Raw genomic sequence first — 19,453 nt, 5'->3', positions numbered from 1 at the left:
AGCTCTCACAGCCCGTGGCTCTCCCACGACTGTAGGCTTCGGCTCACTTCCCTCAGGCTCTGCCCCTTTGGGATTTGGGCAGTGTGGTAAACCACTGTTTGTATTCCACTGTGTACATGCCTGGACATGCCTCGGCTGACTCCTCCCACAAGTCCTAGTATAAAGGTGACGGCTCCCCAGCCCTTTGTATTTCTGGACCAGTCGACCACTCGAGGCAGACCTTCATTCTTTTGTTAATAAAAGCCTTTAGTTACTCCCTTAACTCTCAGTCTTTTATGAGTAATTGATAGCGCATCAATTTTATTAACAAAATTTTTATAATGGAGAAGATCCTCACACCAGCATGCCTGGACTTAGATCATCGGGAGGCGGACTCATCCACCAAGTTTACTCACTGGCTTAAGTGTTTCGAAAAATTCCTGACCGCCTCCGCAGCAATCAAATTGGACGAGGACAAACTGGATGTCCTGATCTCCAAAGTGAACCACCGAGTGTTCTCGGTCATCCAAGACACGACCTCGTACGCGGACGCTATCAAGCTCCTCAAGGACCAGTACACGCGCCCAGTGAACGAAGTGTACGCCAGGCACCTTCTGGGGAGTCGCAAACAACAACCTGGGGAACCGACCGTGGAATACCTTCAGGCACTGTCTGTGCTTGGCCGGGCCTGTGGTTGTAAGGATGTAAAGGCCGCCGTGTACACAGAGGAACTTATCCGGGACGCTTTTGTAGCGGGCCACAGATCCAATTACACCCGACAGCGACTGTTGGAGCAGATTGACCTCGACCTCAACAAGGCCTCTGAACTCGCACTATCATTGGATGCAGCCTACCGGGGCATGGATGCCTACTCCTCTGCACCGTGGACGCCGCGGGGAATGACAGCCTGGGACACGGTAGGACCGCCTCATAGCGCCGTGCCACCCCAGCCACACCCCAGCAACGGCCCAACTACCGCAGCAGTGTCCCAAGGCCAGACAGCAGTGCCCCAAGGCCAGAAATGCTACTTCTGTGGCCAGGCAAAACACCCCAGAGCGCGCTGCCCGGTGAAAAACGCGATCTGCTCGGGCTGCGGGAAGAAGGGACACTACGCTAGTGTCTGCAGGGCCAAAGCCACCCCGAACCCCAGCAGCGCCGCGTGTGGGCCATGCGGGCCGCCATCTTGGGCCTCCCCGGCCATGTGCGAACCACCGGTACAGCAGCCATTTTGGACGCCTCCAGCCACATGGGGATCATGGACGCCGCCATCTTGGATGACAGCCGGAACGCAGCAGGCCCCCAACACCGCCTCATCTGATACCCGCAGCGACACACCGACCCCTACGCTGGCATCCGTTACACTGGACCAAGCGAGACCGCACCAGCTGGCCAGTTCCACAATGGACATTAAGGTAAATGGTCACGATACAATCTGCCTTTTTGACTCTGGGAGTACGGAGAGCTTCATCCACCCCGACACGTGCGGCGTTGCTCTCTCCCAGTCCTGCCTGCGCACCAGCGGATTTCTATGGCCTCCGAGTCCCAGTCGGCGGACATCGGCGGCTACTGCGTGGTGACACTCGTAGTAGACGGGACTGTGTACGGTCATTAAATGTCTGAACGACCTCTTCACCCTGTTCGGTTTCCCCAGCTATATCCATAGCGACCGGGGCTCATCGTTTATGAGCGACGAACTCCGTCAGTACCTGCTAACTAGGGGTATTGCCACAAGCAGGACCACCAGTTACAACCCCCGGGGGAACGGACAGGTGGAAAGAGAAAATGCGACAGTTTGGAAGGCCGCCCTGCTAGCCTTAAAGTCTAGGGGCCTTCCAACCTCCCGCTGGCAGGATGTGCTCCCCGATGCGCTCCACTCTATTCGGTCACTGCTCTGCACTGCCACTAACGCCACCCCTCATGAGAAAATGTTTGTCTTCCCAAGGAAGTCCACATCGGGGACATCGCTACCGCCATGGCTGACGTCCCCAGGGCCGGTCCTACTGAGAAGACACGTGAGGACCCATAAAACGGACCCCCTGGTCGAGAGGGTCGACCTCCTCCACGCCAACCCCCAGTATGCTTACATTGCATACCCGGACGGGCGGGAGGACACAGTCGCCATAAGAGACCTTGCACCCTCGGGGGCCGCAGTAACCCACTACTCACTACCACCCCCCCCCACGACCCAATATCCAGCCCCAGCAGACGGCAGGCCTGGGCCCCGCGACCCGCTCGACATCTACGAGGACGACACGCCTGTGCCACAGCCTACGCAGGACTCGACGCCGGAAGCTCCACTACCCCTGCCGTCGCCATGCCGATCACAGCGGCAGACAAGACCTCAGGAGAGACTCCAATACACTAACTTTTAATACACTTCACCCCGCCGGACTCAATTTTAAACAAGGGGTGAATGTGGTAAACCACTGTTTGTATTCCACTGTGTACATGCCTGGACATGCCTCGGCTGACTCCTCCCACAAGTCCTAGTATAAAGGTGACTGCTCCCCAGCCCTTTGTATTTCTGGACCGGTCGACCACTCGAGGCAGACCTTCATTCTTTTGTTAATAAAAGCCTTTAGTTACTCCCTTAACTCTCAGTCTTTTATGAGTAATTGATAGCGCATCAGGCAGGCTCCCTTGGCGAGTGGAACTTTGGGTGGGACTTCGGCTCTCACAGCCCGTGGCTCTTCCACGACTGTGGGCTTCGGCTCCCTCCCCTCAGGCTCCGCCCCTTCAGGAATTGGGTCTGTGGCAGACGGCTCCTCCCCACCTGTCCCTACAGGTGAAGGATCTCTGCCCCAATATCTACCTCCCCCACGCTCGAGTCGAGGGCGGGACCTTTGTCCTCCGACTCCACCTCTTCCAGAATCGTGTCGAGGGCAGGACCTTGTTGTTCGGGTCCCTCCTCGTCTGAGTCCCAGGCCATCAGAGAAAGCTCCCCCCAGGTGGGCGGGACCTCTTCTCCTTCCAAGCAGGCTACAACGCCAGCTTGTATGGTCTGTGACTCATCGCGCACCTCAGGCTTCGGTTACTGATGGCTTTGCACCCGGTTTAAACAGTTTGCACTGATTGATGTGAAACCATTTAGTGCGCCGGGGCAACTTCACTGCATATACCATGGGGCTAGCCTTGTCTACAATGCTGTAGGGCCCCATGTACAGTGGTTCTAGACTCCCTACTCGGGCATAGTTTCTCACCATGACCTGATCTCCAACTTCCCGCTCAATTGTCTTTCGGGGTTCAAGCAGCAATCGGTTCCCCTGATGCTGCCTCCCCATGTTCCCAGCTGCTTGCCCATGGATCTGTTTCAGGCACTCAAAAAGGTTTTGGGCAAACTTGTCCCGATTCACCTCTTGGAGCTGCCCCTCAGTGAGCACCAGGGCTAGTACATGGGTGGGGGTTCGCATGACTCTTCCAGTCATTAATTCGTGCGGGGAGTACCCCATACTTTTAGACTGGATAGCCCGGATCCCCATGAGGACTAGATGTTGGATCCGTGGTTCAGTGGATATGCTATTATTAAATAATCACACGGATGCTGTATATTAACAAATAACAGGTCTTTACTGGAGGAGGGTAGTCTCTAGACTAGGGGTACAGAGGCACGCGCAAAGCTTATATACTGGTGTGGTCCCTGCCGGTACTACAGTATACAGGAGCTGTAAAAGTAGTTCTGACTTAAAGGCACATACACTACAATTCCTCCCCTTTTAGATTAGTAATACCCCTAATATTCAAATAACAATTAACATTTCAACATGTACATTAAACAACAAAAGTCCAGTTATAGATTCAGTCTTTGGGTGGCTTCCTGACCCTTTCGGGATAGCGCCTTTCCGGAGGTTCTTGTTCTTGGTGCAGAGGCGATTCTGACCCCTTTTCATCGGGTAGTTCATCGGGTTCCACTGCTACTGGGTCTGAAGTAAATGCTACCGGTATGTCGGGTTCATCCCCAGGCACTCGAGACATGGGGTTGACGCATTCCTGTGACGCTAAGATCTGATCGACGTGGCGTCTCACAATGTTCTCCCTGCCATCCACTGTGTACATTAATGGCCCCTGCCTTGCACGTATCGTTCCGGGTTGCCATTTCTCTGTTCGATAGTCACGGGCCAAGGCTGGTTGCCCTACATTGAAGCTTCTTGTCGGCTTCTCATTGATGTGCTGGAATTGTTTGTCCTCAACATTTCTTTGCACATTTGGCCTGAGCAAGTCCAGACGAGATCTCAACCTTCGGTTAAAGAACATCATGGCCGGGGTCTGGTTGGTAACTGCATGTGTCGCATTTCGGTAGGCTAATAAGAAATTGTCCATCTTATGCTGTCGTGGAATTTCATCGTCGCTCATGGCCTTTATCGCCTTCTTAAAGGTTTGTACGAACCTCTGAGCCAATCCATTTGTGGCTGGATGATACGGGGCGGGTGTGTAATGCCTTACCCCATTCCTTTTCATGAATTTTTGGAATTCGTCAGACACAAACTGTGGTCCATTATCAGAACAAATCTGCTCTGGCAAACCGTTTCTGGCAAATATGGTCCGCAGGACTGCAATCGTTTTCTCTGTAGTGGTTGAAGATATTTTTATCACCTCAGGCCACTTTGAATGAGCATCCACTGCTATTAAGAACATTGAGTCCATGAATGGACCAGCGAAATCAATATGCACCCGTTGCCATGGAGAGGAGGGCCACTCCCATGGGTGTAGAGGGGCATGTGGTGGTGCATTTTGGACCTTCTGGCATCCTAAGCAGCTCTCAGTTAGGTCTTCGATTTGTTGATCGATTCCCGGCCACCACACATAAGCCCTAGCAAGGCTTTTCATTTTTACTCCCCCCAGATGACCTTCATGTAGCTCATTTAGCACTCTCTCCCTTAACTTGGGTGGAATCACCACTCTGGATCCACACATCACTGTCCCCTGGCATACTGACAGCTGTTCTCTTCTGGATGAGAATGCTGGCAACAGTGAGTCGCCATAAGAACATAAGAACATAAGAAATAGGAGCAGGTGTAGGCCAATCGGCCCCTCGAGCCTGCTCTGCCATTCAATAAGATCATGGCTGATCTGATCCTAACCGCCAATCCACTATCACAGGACTATCTCCTGAATCTAACAGAATTAGACACACGAAACAGCAGCAGGATCAGGCTACACGGCCCCTGGGCCCACTCCGCTACCCACAGGGCCATGACCGATCCGAACCTAGACTCATGTCCAAATTCCTGCCCGCTCCCCGTAACCCTTAATTCCCTTTTCTTCTAGGAAACTGTCTATTTCTGTTTTTAATTTATGTAATGATGTAGCTTCGACAGCTTTTTGGGGCAGCGTATTCCATGGACCTACCACCCTCTGAGTGAAGTAGTTCCTCCTCATCTCAGTTTTGAAAGAGTAGCCCCTTATTCTAAGACTATGCCCCCTAGTTCTAGTTTCACCCATCATCGGGAACATCCTCCCCGCATCCACCCGATCCAACCCCTTCACAATCTTATATGTTTCAATAAGATCGCCTCTCATTCTTCTGAACTCCAATGAGTAGAGTCCCAATCTACTCAACCTCTCCTCATATGTCCATCCCCTCATCCCCGGGATTAACCGAGTGAACCTTCTTTGTACTGACTCGAGAGCAAGTATGTCTTTTCTTAAGTATGGACACCAAAACTGTATGCAGTATTCCAGGTGCGGTCTCACCAATACCTTGTACAACTGAAGCAATACCTCCCTATTTTTATATTCTATCCCCCTAGCAATGAAAGCCAACATTCCATTGGCCTTCTTAATCACTTGCTGCACCTGCATACTAACCTTTTGAGTTTCGTGCACCAGGACCCCCAGATCCCTTTGTACTTCAGTACTTTCCAGTTTCTTGCCATTAAGATAACTTGCTCTACGATTTTTCCTGCCAAAGTGCATAACCTCACACTTTCCAGTATTGTATTCCATCTGCCAAATCTCTGCCCACTTACTTAGCCTGTCTATGTCCCTTTGCATGTTTTTTATGTCCTCCTCACTCACTACTTTCCCTCCCATCTTAGTATCATCTGCAAACTTTGATGTGTTACACTCGGTCCCCTCCTCCAAATCGTTAATATAGATTGTAAAGAGTTGGGGACCCAGCACTGGCCCCTGCGGAACTCCACTGGTTACTCATTGCCAGTCTGAGAATGAACCATTTAACCCAACTCTCTGCCTTCTGTTAGATAGCCAATCCTCTATCCATGCCAGAATATTACCCCCAATCCCGTGATTTTTTATCTTAAGCAATAATCTTTTGTGTGGCACCTTGTCAAATGCCTTTTGGAAGTCGAAATACACTACGTCCACTGGTTCACCTTTATCCACCCTATATGTTACTTCCTCAAAGTACTCCAACAAATTTGTCAAACATGACTTCCCCTTCATAAAACCATGCTGACTTTGTCTTATTAAATTATGATTATCCAAATGTCCTGTTACTGTCTCCTTAATAATGGACTCCAAAATTTTACCTACCACAGATGTTAAGCTAACTGGTCTATAGTTTTCAGCCTTCTGTCTACTGCCCTTTTTAAATAAGGGTGTTACATTAGCAGTTTTCCAGTCTGCCGGGACCTTTGCTGAGTCCAGGGAGTTTTGGAAGATTATTACCAATGCATCCACAATCCCTACCGCCACTTCCCTCAAGACCCTAGGATGTAAGCCATCAGGTCCAGGTGATTTATCCGCCTTGAGTCCCATTATATTACCGAGTACCACTTCCTTAGTGATTTTGATCGTGTTTAGCTCCTCCCCCCTATAGCCCCCTGTTTGTCCAGTGTTGGGATATTCTTAGTGTCCTCTACTGTAAAGACTGATACAAAATATTCATTCAGTGTTTTTGCCATCTCCATATTTCCCACCATTAATTTCCCAGTCTCATCATCTAAGGGACCAACATTTACTTTAGCCACCCTTTTTCTTTTTATATAACTATAAAAACTCTCACTATCTGTTTTTATATTTTTTGCTATTTTACTTTCATAATCTATCTTCCCTTTCTTAATCAATCTTTTTGTTATTTTTTGCTGTCTTTTAAAGTTTTCCCAATCCTCTATCCTCCCACTAGATTTGGCAACCTTATATGCCCTTGTTTTTAGTTGAATACTATCCTTAATTTCTTTACTTAGCCACGGATGGCTGTCTTTTCTTTTACACCCTTTTCTTCTCAGTGGAATATATTTTTTTTGGAAGTTGTAAAATAACTCCTTAAATGTACACCACTGATCATGTATCGTCTTACCCTTTAATCTATTTTCCCAATCCACTCTACTCAATTCCGCTCTCATACCTTCATAGTCTCCTTCATTCAAGCTTAGCACGCTTGTTTGAGATCCAACCTTCTCACCCTCTAATTGAATATGGAATTCAACCATGTTATGGTCACTCATTCCAAGGGGATCCTTTACTTGGACATTTTAAATTAATCCTGTCTCGTTACACAGGACCAGATCTAAGGTTGCTTGCCCCCTGGTCGGTTCAGTTACATACTGCTCAAGAAACCCATCCCTAATACACTCAATGAACTCATCCTCAAGGCAGCCCTGCCCAATTTGATTTGTCCAATTAATATGATAGTTAAAATCTCCCATAATTATAGATGTTCCCTTATTACAAGCCTCAACTATTTCCTGATTGATACTCCGTCCAACCGAGTTGCAACTGGTCGGAGGCCTATAGACTACGCCAACTAGTGTTTTTTTCCCCTTATTATTCCTTATCTCCACCCAAACTGTTTCATTACCCTGATCTTTTGACCCAATATCATTTCTCTGTATTACAGTGATTCCTTCCTTTATTAACATAGCCACCCCACCTCCCCTTCCTTCCTGCCTGTCCTTCCTGATCGTTAAATAACCTGGTATGTTTAATTCCCAGGTATTGTCACCCTGCAGCCATGTTTCTGTAATGGCCACAAGATCATACCCATATGTAGCTATTTGTGCCATTAACTCATCTATTTTGTTACGAATGCTACGTGCATTCAGATAGAGAACTTTCAAATGTGTTTTGTGACACTTAGTTACTGCTTTTGCCCTTTTTATTACTTTACCTTTTACTCCATACCTTCTGCCCCTTCCTGACACGCTCTGGTTTTTAATTTCCCCACTGCTACCTAAGTCTATGACCTTCTCTGTTGTCATTTTTATTATTTGCTCTCTAGGAACCTCCCCCCGACTAGTTAGTTTAAAGCCCTCTCTACAGCCCTAGTTTTATGATCTGCCAGGACTCTAGTCCCAGCACTGGCCAAGTGAAGCCCATCCCAATGGAACAGCTCCCTCCTGCCCCAGTACTGGTGCCAGTGTCCCAGGAAGCAAAACCCATTTCTCCCACACCAGTCTTTGAGCCACGCATTTTACTCTCTTATTTTATTTGTCCTAGCCAAATTCGCTCGTGGCTCAGGTAATAATCCAGAGATTATTACCCTTGAGGTTCTGTTTTTTAATTTGACCCCTAGCTGCTCATACTCCTTTAACAGAACCGGCTTCCTAGTCCTATCTATGTCGTTTGTACCAACATGGACCATGACGACTGGATCCACCCCATCCCACTGCAAGTTTCTTTCCAGCCCAGAGGAGATGTCCTTAACCTTGGCACCGGGTAGGCAACACCGCCTACGGGACTCTCGCTCTTGGCTGCAGAGAACTCTATCTATCCCCCTAATAATACTATCCCCTACCACTACAACATTTCTATTTACTCCCCCCTCTTGAATGGCCCCCCGCTCCATGGTGCTGTGGCCAGGTTGCTCATCCTCCCTGCAGCCCCTGCTCCCGTCCCCACAGGGAGTAAGAACCTCAAACCTGTTGGACAAGAGCAAGGGCTGCGGCTCCTCCAACACTACCTTCTGGATCCCCGTACCTGCCTTGCTCGTAGTCACACCGTCCTGTCCCTGACCATGGGCTACATCTGAATTAATTAACTTCATAGGTGTGACCACCTTCTGATACACAGAGTCCAGGTACTTCTCCCCCTCCCTGATGTGTTGCAGTGTCTGAAGCTCAGACTCCAGCTCATCAACACGGAGCTGGAGATCCTGTAGCAGCAGACACTTGTCACAGATGTAATCACCGTTAGCCTCAATGGGGTCTACCGGCTCCCACATCTCGCAACAGTAACACATCACCTGCTCCATTCTATGTAATTAATTAAATTTTTTATTGTTAGTTATGGACACCCTCTACCCGAATATAGATGCTAGTATCCCCTTTAATTAATTGGATTTAAATTAAATCAAACCCTCTAATTACACCAGTTAAATGGTTTACCAACTGTCCCCACTACAGCACAGAGACCCTAGAAAATAACTGCAGAATTTAAGCTTGTAATGAAAAGAAGAAAGAAATACTCACCAACCAATCCAACCAATCACTTACCTGCTTCCTGGTGACGTCGCACTTGGATTACTTTTTACCTCTCTCCTCTGCTGTTGAATTGGTATGCCTCGCCTCACCTCACTGCTCACACCCAGGTCCAATGCTCTGGTCGGGCCTCGGGTCGCTGCCGGTTTTAAGCTCCGCCTCGCCTCACCTCACTGCTCACACCCAGGTCCGATGCTCTGGTCGGGCCTCGGGTCGCTGCCGGTTTTAAGCTCCGCCTCACCTCACCTCACTGCTCACACCCAGGTCCGATGCTCTGGTCGGGCCTCAGGTCACTGCCGGTTTTAAGCTCTGCCTCGCCTCACCTCGCTGCTCACACCCAGGTCCGATGCTCTGGTCGGGCCTCGGGTCACTGCCGGTTTTAAGCTCCGCCTCACCTCACCTCGCTGCTCACACCCAGGTCCGATGCTCTGGTCAGGCCTCGGGTCGCTGCTGGTTTTAAGCTCCGCCTCACCTCACCTCGCTGCTCACACCCAGGTCCAATGCTCTGGTCGGGCCTCGGGTCGCTGCTGGTTTTAAGCTCCGCCTCGCCTCACCTCACTGCTCACACCCAGGTCCGATGTGTTGGCCATCCCCTCACCATCAATTCATATACCCATGACAGCGTCAGAGCATTGCGGGTCTCCTTCTCTATATCCGCGTTTGTTACTGGCAATCGTTCAATTATTGATGAATAAAATATCTCGATAGGGTCCACTGCTGGTGCTTCCTCCACAGTAGGCAGTGGCAGGCGCGATAGCCCATCAGCGTTCCCATGCTGTTTCGTGCCTTTATATTCTACTAGCTGGGGGAGCCCGGCTTTGCCAGGGCTGTTTTGGGCCGGGCAGTTTAATTCGAGTCCCAGGATTTGGGGCCTCTCTGTGTCCCTCTGTGAATCTGCTGCCGGGCAACATTTTAAATCGAGTCCCAGGCTTTGGGGCCTCTCTGTGTCCCTCTGTGAATCTGCTGCCGGGCAACATTTTAAATGGAGTCCCAGCCTTTTGGGCCTTGTCTCTGTGTCTTTGTCAATCTGCTGCCGGGCAACATTTCTACCTTTTAATACCTTGAAAGATGAAAGTGAAAGTACTTATAAAACGTTTTTGGTAAATCTTTTAAAAATAACATAAGAGATAACTATCTTTTTAGAAGCCGGATGAGCAGATTTGGAGCTGCAAGTAAATGGGGTTTTTAGCTTGAGGCAATGGCTGCCACATCCCTGTGATGAAAACGATTAGTCCCGCCCAGACACACACACCGATTGGCCAACCATCAGGCGACTGAACTGTAGGATTGGTCAATCATGACGGCACAGGATTGGTCGAACCTTGACGTCAGTCAATCAATGCTAATTAGCAGATAATGAGCGTAATTTTGAAGGTTTTTTGCATAACGCGCGAACAATTTTCGTCCGACCAAAAAGTAAATACGCTTACGACCGTCCCGGAAGCGTAAGCTTTCTTTGCACGTAAGGCGCGGGCAGCAACGCCCTATAACTTTCGAACGTATAGCCGGACAGACGAAACGTAAGGAACCGCTTTATATATATAGATAGATAGACTAGCTGGAGTGCCTGGCGGTGCCGAGGCTTTTTTGAGGACATGTTGTTGGAAGAGAGAGAGAGAGCGACTGGGGGGGGGGGAAAGAGAGCGAGCGACTGTGGGGGGGGGAAGAGAGCGAGCGACTGTGGGGGGGGGAAGAGAGCGAGCGACTGTGGGGGGGGGAAGAGAGCGAGTGACTGTGGGGGGGGGAAGAGAGCGAGCAACTGTGGGGGGGAAGAGAGCGAGCGACTGTGTAGGGGAAGAGAGCGAGCGACTGTGGGGGGGAAGAGAGCAAGCGACTGTGGGGGGGAAGAGAGCGAGAGAGAGAGGGGGGGAAGAGAGCGAGGGAGAGAGGGGGGGAAGAGAGCGAGGGAGAGAGGGGGGAAGAGAGCGAGGGAGAGAGGGGGGGAAGAGAGCGAGGGAGAGAGGGGGGAGCGAGGGAGAGAGGGGGGAGCGAGGGAGGGGGCGAGGGAGAGAGGGGTGGCGAGGGAGAGAGGGGTGGCGAGGGAGAGAGGGGGGTCGAGGGAGAGATGGGGGGCGAGGGAGAGATGGGGGGCGAGGGAGAGAGGGGGTGAGGGTGAGGGGGCAAGGGAGAGGGGGGGCGAGGGAGAGGGGGGGGGCGAGGGAGAGGGGGGGTGAGGGAGAGGGGGGGCGCGGGAGGGGGGGCGAGGGAGAGGGGGGCAAGGGAGAGGGGGGGCGAGGGAGAGGGGGGGCGAGGGAGAGGGGGGCAAGGGAGAGGGGGGGCAAGGGAGAAAGGGGGCGAGGGAGAGGGGGGGCGAGGGAGAGGAGGGCGAGGGAGATGGGGGGGCGAGGGGGGGTGAGGGAGGGGGGACGAGGGAGAGGGAGGGGCGAGGGAGAGGGGGGCGAGGGAGGGGGGAGAGGGGGGGGTGAGGGAGGGGGGCGAGGGAGAGGGGGGGCGAGGGAGAGGGGGGTGAGGGAGAGGGGGGGCGAGGGAGAGGGCGAAGGAGAGGGGGGGCGAGGGAGAGGGCGAGGGAGAGGGGGGGGCGGGGGCGAGGGAGGGAGCGGGGGGCGCCGGGGAGGGAGGGGGGGACGCCGGGGGGGGAGAGAGAGAGAGAGAAGGGGGGGAGAGAGTGAGAAGGTGGGGAGAGAGTGAGAAGGGGGGGAGGAGGAGGAGGGAGAGTGGGAGGAGGGGAGGAGTGTTTTGAGGGGGTCAGCGAAAGAGCAAAAAAAAAATTTTTTTCAAAAACGGGTGTTCAGAAGATGGGAGGCCATCTTGAAAGTTTTTTAATGTTTTTAAAAAGCTGCCACGGAGAAGGAACGCACAGTCTGAAATGAACATTTCTTTTTTATTTTTTTTTTAAAAAGCTGCCACGGAGAAGGAACGCGCAGTCTGTGAAACCAACTGAAATTTTTTTTTATAAACGGGTGTTAAGAAGATGGGAGGCCATCTTGAAAGTTTTTTAATGTTATTAAAAAGCTGCCACGGAGAAGGAACGCGCATTCTTGCTGAAACCACCAAAAGTTATTTTTGTAAAAATGGCTGTTAAGAAGATGGGACACCATCTTCATTGTGTTTTAACATTTTAGACATTGTGTTTCTACGTTTTACACATTAAAAAAAAAAAAATCGCTCCTAACAAATAAACACACAGAAGGTGAGAATAAAGATGGCGGCCACTCACCTCAGTTCAGAACGATAAGGCCCGCCCACACACGCACTGATTGGTCGATCGTCATGTCACCGAAGCATAGGATTGGTCAATCGTCCTCTCACTCGACTCTAGGAGGGCCCGGCTGCACATGCGACGAATCTGCTCCCACCACGCATTGATTGGTCGACCATCGGGTTGGTCGACCTCAATGTCACTCTATGGTAATGAGTGGATAATGAGCGGAATGTTGAAGGTTTTTCGGATACCGCGGGCGCAATTTTTGTCCGGCCGAAACGTAAATACGCTTAAGACCGTTTTGGAAAGGTAAGCTTTGTTTCGACGTAACGCACGCGTAGGTACGCTCTAACTTTCGAGCGCATAGCCGGACAGACGCACACCCGAGACAGACAGAAGGACAGACAGAAGGACGGACAGAACGATCCGTTTATATATATAGATATAGATAGATAGACTAGCTGGGGGTAGCCCGGCGTTGTCAGGGCTGTTTTGGGCCAGGCGGTTTAAATCGAGTCCCAGGCTTTTCGGCCCTGTCTGTCTGTCCCTTTGTGAATCTGCTGCCGGGCAGCATTTTAAATCGAGTCCCAGGCTTTCAGGCCCTGTCTGTCTGTCCCTCTGTGAATCTGCTGCCGGGCAACATTTTAAATCGAGTCCCAGGCTTTTGGACCCTGTCTCTCTGTCCCTTTGTGAATCTGCTGCCGAGCAATGGATGCCACATCCCTGAGATGAAACGATTAGTCCCGCCCACACACACACACCGATTGGCCAACCATCAGGGGACTGTACTGTAGGATTGGTCAATCGTGACGGCACAGGATTGGTCGAACCTTGACGTCAGTCAATCAATGCTAAGTAGCAGATAATGAGTTTAATTCTAAAGGTTTTTTGCATAAGGCGCGAACAATTTTCGTCCGACCGAAAAGTAAATATGCTTACGACCGTCCCGGAAGCGTAAGCTTTCTTTGGAGGTAACGCGCGCGTAGGTACGCTCTATAACTTTCGAGCGCATAGCCGGACAGACGCACACGTGAGGACAGACAGACAGACAGATAGACAGACAGACAGACTGAACGATCCGTTTATATATATAGATACTAGCTGGAGTGCCCGGCGGTGCCGAGGCTTTTTCAAGGGCATGTTGTTGTTGGAAGAGAGAGAGAGAGAGCGACTGGGGGGGGGAAGAGAGAGAGCGACTGGGGGGGAAGAGAGAGAGCAACTGGGGGGGAAGAGGGAGAGCGACTGGGGGGGAAGAGAGAGAGCGACTGGGGAGGAAGAGAGAGAGCGACTGGGGGGGAAGAGAGAGAGCGACTGGGGGGAGAAGAGAGAGAGCGACTGGGGGGGAAGAGAGAGAGCGACTGGGGGGGTGGGAAGAGAGAGAGCGACTGGGGGGGAAGAGAGAGAGCGACTGGGGGGAAGAGAGAGAGAGAGCGACTGGGGTGGAAGAGAGAGAGTGACTGGGAGGGAAGAGAGAGTGCGACGGGGGGGGGAAGAGAGAGAGCGACTGGGGGGGAAGAGAGAGAGCAACTGGGGGGGAAGAGGGAGAGCGACTGGGGGGGAAGAGAGAGAGCGACTGGGGGGGAAGAGAGAGAGCGACTGGGGGGGAAGAGAGAGAGCGACTGGGGGGGAAGAGAGAGAGCGACTGGGGAGGGAAGAGAGAGAGCGACTGGGGGGGAAGAGAGAGAGCAACTGGGGGGGAAGAGGGAGAGCGACTGGGGGGGAAGAGAGAGAGCGACTGGGGAGGAAGAGAGAGAGCGACTGGGGGGGAAGAGAGAGAGCGACTGGGGGGAGAAGAGAGAGAGCGACTGGGGGGGAAGAGAGAGAGCGACTGGGGGGGTGGGAAGAGAGAGAGCGACTGGGGGGGAAGAGAGAGAGCGACTGGGGGGAAGAGAGAGAGAGAGCGACTGGGGTGGAAGAGAGAGAGTGACTGGGAGGGAAGAGAGAGTGCGACGGGGGGGGGAAGAGAGAGAACGACTGGGGGGGAAGAGAGAGAGCAACTGGGGGGGAAGAGGGAGAGCGACTGGGGGGGAAGAGAGAGAGCGACTGGGGGGGAAGAGAGAGAGCGACTGGGGGGGAAGAGAGAGAGCGACTGGGGGGGGGAAGAGAGAGAGCGACTGGGGGGGGGAAGAGAGAGAGCGACTGGGGGGGGAAGAGAGAGAGCGACTGGGGGGGGAAGAGAGAGAGCGACTGGGGGGGAAGAGAGAGAGCGACTGGGGGGGTGGGAAGAGAGAGAGCGACTGGGGGGAAGAGAGAGAGCGACGGGGGGGGAAGAGAGAGAGCAACTGGGGGGAAAGAGAGAGAGCGACTGGGGGGGAAGAGAGAGAGCGACTGGGGGGAAGAGAGAGAGCGACTGGGGGGGAAGAGAGAGAGCGACTGGGGGGGAAGAGAGAGAGCGACTGGGGGGGAAGAGAGAGAGCGACTGGGGGGGAAGAGAGAGAGCGGCTGGGGGGGAAGAGAGAGAGCGACTGGGGGGGAAGAGAGAGAGCGACTGGGGGGGTAGAGAGAGAGCGACTGGGGGGGAAGAGAGGGAGCGACTGGGGGGGAAGAGAGAGAGCGACTGGGGGGGAAGAGAGGGAGTGACTGGGGGGAAGAGAGAGAGAGACTGGGGGGGGAAGAGAGAGAGAGACTGGGGGGGGAAGAGAGAGAGAGACTGGGGGGGGAAGAGAGAGAGAGACTGGGGGGGGAAGAGAGAGAGAGACTGGGGGGGGAAGAGAGAGAGAGACTGGGGGGGGAAGAGAGAGAGAGACTGGGGGGGAAGAGAGAGAGCGACTGGGGGGGGAGAGAGTGACTGGGGGGGAAGAGAGAGCGACTGGGGGGGAAGAGAGAGAGCGACTGGGGGGGAAGAGAGAGAGCGACTGGGGGGAAGAGAGAGAGCGACTGGGGGGAAGAGAGAGAGCGACTGGGGGGAAGAGAGAGAACGACTGGGGGGAAGAGAGAGAGCGACTGGGGGGGAAGAGAGAGAGCGACTGCGGGGGAAGAGAGAGAGCGACTGGGGGGAAGAGAGAGAGCGACTGGGGGGGAAGAGAGGGAGCGACTGGGGGGGAAGAGAGAGAGCGACTGGGGGGGAAGAGAGGGAGTGACTGGGGGGAAGAGAGAGAGAGACTGGGGGGGGAAGAGAGAGAGAGACTGGGGGGGGAAGAGAGAGAGAGACTGGGGGGGGAAGAGAGAGAGCGACTGCGGGGGAAGAGAGAGAGCGACTGGGGGGGAAGAGAGAGAGCGACTGGGGGGGAAGAGAGAGAGCGACTGGGGGAGAAGAGCGAGAGCGACTGGGGGGGAAGAGAGAGAGCGACTGGGGGGGAAGAGAGAGAGCGACTGGGGGGGAAGAGAGAGAGCGACTGGGGGGGAAGAGAGAGCGACTGGGGGGGAAGAGCGAGAGCGACTGGGGGGGAAGAGAGAGAGCGACGGGGGGGAAGAGAGCGACTGGGGGGGAAAAGAGAGAGCGACTCGGGGGGAAGAGAGAGCGACTGGGGGGGAAGGGAGAGCGGCTGGGGGGAAGAGAGAGAGAGCGACTGGGGGGAAGAGAGAGAGAGAGCGACTGGGGGGAAGAGAGAGAGAGCGACTGGGGGGAAGAGAGAGAGAGAGCGACTGGGGGGAAGAGAGAGAGAGAGCGACTGGGGGGAAGAGAGAGAGAGAGCGACTGGGGGGAAGAGAGAGAGAGAGCGACTGGGGTGGAAGAGAGAGAGAGAGAGCGACGGGGGGGAAGGGAGAGAGCGACAGTGGGGGGGAAGAGAGAGAGCGACAGTGGGGGGGAAGAGAGAGAGCGACAATGGGGGGGAGTGGAGGGGGGAGGGGGGTAGTGGAAGGGTGGGAGGGGGCTGAGGGGGGAGTGGAGGGGGGGAGGGGGAGAGGGAGTGGGGGAAGGGGAAATGGGGGAGGAGTGGGGGAAGGGGGAGGAGAGGGGGGAGGGGGAGTGGGGGGAAGGGGGGAGGGGGAGTGGGGGGAGGAGAGGGGGGAGGGGGAAGTGGAAGGGGGGAGTGGTGGAAGGGGGGAGTGGTGGAAGGGGGGAGTGGGGGAAGGGGGGAGTGGGGGAAGGGGGGAGTGGGGGAAGGGGAAGGGGGGAGTGGGGGAAGGGGAAGGGGGGAGTGGGGGAAGGGGAAGGGGGGAGTGGGGGAAGGGGAAGGGGGGAGGAGTGGTGGAAGGGGAAGGGGGGAGGAGGAGGGGGGGGAGGAGGGGGGAGGAGGAGGGGGGGAGGAGGAGGGGGGGAGGAGGGGGGAGGAGGAGGGGGGAGGAGGGGGGAGGAGGTGGGGGAGGAGGGGGGGGAGGAGGGGGGGAGGAGGGGTGGGGGAGGGGGGGAGGAGGGGTGGGGGAGGGGGGGAGGAGGGGGGGGAGGAGGTGGAGCGGCGAGTGGGGGAAGGGGAAGGGGGGCGATGAGGGTGAGGGAGGAGGGGGAAGGGGAGGGGGATGGAGGGGAAGGGGGAGGGGGATGGAGGGGAAGGGGGAGGGGGATGGAGGGGGATGGAGGGGAAGGGGGAGGGGGATGGAGGGGAAGGGGGAGGGGGATGGAGGGGGTGGGAGGAGGGGGAGGGAGGAGGGAGGGGGGAAGGGGGAGGGAGGAGGGGGAGGGAAGGGGGAAGGGGGAGGGAGGAGGGGGAGGGAGGAGGGAAGGGGGAGGGAGGGGGGAAGGGGGAGGGAAGGGGGAGGGAGGGGGGAAGGGGGAGGGAGGGGGGAAGGGGGAGGTAGGGGGGAAGGGGAGGGGGGAGGACCCCAGAGTTCATAGAGGAAACTAAAGATCTAGATATTATCATTTTACAGGAAACTTGGTATAAAGGAAAAGGACACACCGGCGGTCCCCAAGGGTACACTGAGCTAGTGGTCCCCTCCAATAAATTACCAAGTGTAACCCAAGGCAGAGACTCCGGAGGCATACTGATCTGGTTTAAAACAGAACTTAAGAATTACATCAAATTTATAAAAAAGGGCGAAAACCATATGTGGCTCAAACTTGAGAGGGAGATTATCTCAAACACCCAAGATGTTTACATTTGCGCACTTTATATCCCTCCAATCGATTCCCCGTACTACAAAGAGGACACCTTCTCCAACATGGAGGGGGAAATTATCCAATACCAGGCCCAGGGGAACGTGTTGATCTGTGGGGACCTCAATTCAAGAACGGGCGAAGAACCAGACTTCACCAATAATCAGGGAAACAATTACGTATTCGGGAATAACCACTTTGACATCCCTTCCCTTCCATACAGGCATAACTGCGACAAGCAGTCAAATACCAACGGTAAACAGCTACTACAGCTCTGTCGAAACCTGGGTCTGTACATTGTCAATGGTAGGTTCATAGGAGACCTCCTAGGAAGATCGACCTACTGCTCACCTCTTGGCTGCAGCACAGTAGACTATATGATTACAGACTTGGACCCATCCTCTTTCAGAGCATTCACAGTCAAACCACAAACAACACTGTCAGATCACAGCCAAATTACTATGTTTCTCAAAAAGACAGAAACAAACAACATAGAAACACAACCCAGTAAACTGTACAACACCAAAAAATCGTACAGATGGGCCAAAAACGACACGGAAAAATACCAGAAAACAATTAGCAATGCATCAACTCAAGCTCTCTTAGACACCTTTCTGCATAACATATACACTCACAATAAAGAAGGCGTAAACCGGGCAGTTAGTAAACTAAACAATATTTTTGATAATTTGGCAACAAATGCAAACTTGAAAGCTCGCAAAAACAAACCCAAAACAAAAAACTATGAAAAATGGTTTGACCATGATTGCCATAACATGAGGAAAAAACTTAGAAAACTATCAAACCAAAAACACAGACATCCAGAAAACGAGGAATTACGCCTTACTTATTGTCAGACGCTAACACAATACAGAAACACACTCAGGACCAAAAAAGAGCAATTTATTAAGAATACACTCAGCTCCATGGAGGAATCCATTGAGTCGAATTGTTTCTGGGACAACTTGAAAACACTACACAAAAAACAACACGACGATTTGTCCATTCAAAATGGGGACACATGGGTAAACCACTTTGAAAAATTATACCAGAAAAACACACTAAGACCAGAGCAACACCAAATACGCAAAAAACTGGAAAAGCTTGAAATGGCCATAAAAGATAACCAAAACCCGCTAGACGCCATAATAACAGAAAAAGAACTTCTTGAAAAACTCAAGGACCTGCGACCAGGAAAAGCTTGCGGGACAGACGGCATACTAAACGAGATGATTAAACACGCAGACGACAAACTGAAACTGGCTATCCTAAAACTCTTCAACTTGGCTCTGAGTGTCGGTTATTTCCCTGACATCTGGAACAAAGGACTCATAACACCCATATACAAAAGTGGGGACAAAATCGACCCAAACAACTATCGAGGCATCTGTGTAAACAGTAACCTGGGGAAGGTATTCTGTAGCATCATAAACAAAAGACTTATAAACTTCCTTGAAGAGCACAATGTCTTGAGTAAAAGCCAAATTGGATTCCTGCCAAACTATAGAACATCCGATCATATCTTCACCCTACAGACCCTAATTGACAAACACGTTCACCATAACAAAAGCAAAATCTACGCATGCTTTGTAGATTTCCAGAAGGCTTTCGACTCCATCTGGCATGACGGTTTATTCCTGAAACTTATCGAAAGCGGGGTAGGAGGTAAAACATATGATGTAATTAAATCAATGTATACAAACAATAAATGTGCAGTTAAAATTGGAGACAAACAAACAAAATACTTCCCACAGGGGCGGGGGGTGACGCAGGGCTCACCAATCTCACCGACACTCTTTAATATTTACATAAATGGATTGGCAAAACTACTTGAACAATCTACAGCACCCGGCCTCACCCTATATGAATCCAAGGTTAAATTCCTCCTCTATGCCGACGACCTGGTTCTGCTGTCACCAACTAAGGAGGGTCTACAGCAGAACCTGGACCTGCTGG

The sequence above is a fragment of the Somniosus microcephalus genome, chromosome 13, assembly GCF_052327205.1.
Source record: "Somniosus microcephalus isolate GS21.2 chromosome 13, FLI_Smic_1.0, whole genome shotgun sequence".
NCBI lineage: Eukaryota > Metazoa > Chordata > Chondrichthyes > Squaliformes > Somniosidae > Somniosus > Somniosus microcephalus.
This window is presented reverse-complemented; position numbering follows the sequence as displayed.